Source organism: Penaeus monodon, chromosome 27 (assembly GCF_015228065.2).
Source record: "Penaeus monodon isolate SGIC_2016 chromosome 27, NSTDA_Pmon_1, whole genome shotgun sequence".
In the NCBI taxonomy this organism is placed as follows: Eukaryota; Metazoa; Arthropoda; class Malacostraca; order Decapoda; family Penaeidae; genus Penaeus; species Penaeus monodon.
The window spans coordinates 21,306,656-21,307,412 of NC_051412.1; the positions used below are offsets into that span (position 1 = coordinate 21,306,656).

The 757-nt window shown below is 43.1% G+C and overlaps 1 long non-coding RNA gene across 1 annotated transcript in view; it reads left to right on the forward strand.

The window, feature by feature from the left end:
• The window catches only part of LOC119590685, a 56,254-nt gene that overhangs the window by 23,049 nt on the left and 32,448 nt on the right, over positions 1 to 757 (forward strand). The gene's annotated exons all lie outside the window — the stretch shown is intronic.

Genomic DNA, 757 nt, shown 5'->3' on the forward strand with positions numbered 1-757 from the left:
TAAGGAGGACTGCCGTGGCGTGAGTCGGACACAGGCGCCGGGGTATGTAGGGCATCGCCGCAACCCCAGCGCACTTTTTACCACTCGGTCCCAGTGCCCGGAGCTCACTGCCACACCGTACATGGCACGTGCGCGACCCTGACGTCCTAGTCGGGAAGATGTCAGATGTAGTTCGTTCCGCGTGACGTCGCGCGAAAGGCTGGGTTGTGTGGGGTCCCATTTCTGTAGGAATTTAGTAAAAGTACTATGGCATTTATTTTATACCTTGCAAGTAGGAAGTTGAGAAAAAAGATGATGAAAATATTATTGAAATAAATTTGAAGAGAATGTTTTGTTAACAGAAAAAAGAAACGTTTAGCAATATTTAGATTTGGTAAATTTCACGATATATATTTAAATATCACTGTAACAAAAACTTTGATCGTCATAGTCTCTGTAGTAGATAGTTCTGCCATATGGACTACATATGTGAATTATTCAGATGTACATCTAAAGACATTTCACTTTACTGCGCGTCATGACCCTTTCAAAACCCCTCGAGAAAGAATGAAAAGGCCATTATTGTGCTTTTCTTATAACGCAATGGGATCACGGTTTCTTTAACTGTAAGAGCAATTAGAAGATGAACCTTTGTGATAATTTCTTTTTAGTGACGGCGTGGTGATTTCGACGCCGGGAGAGATAATGAGCAAAGATTTTCGGAGACCCCGCCTTGCTCTTGCGGCTTCGGGAACTTTTACCGTTTTCTTTGCGTCGT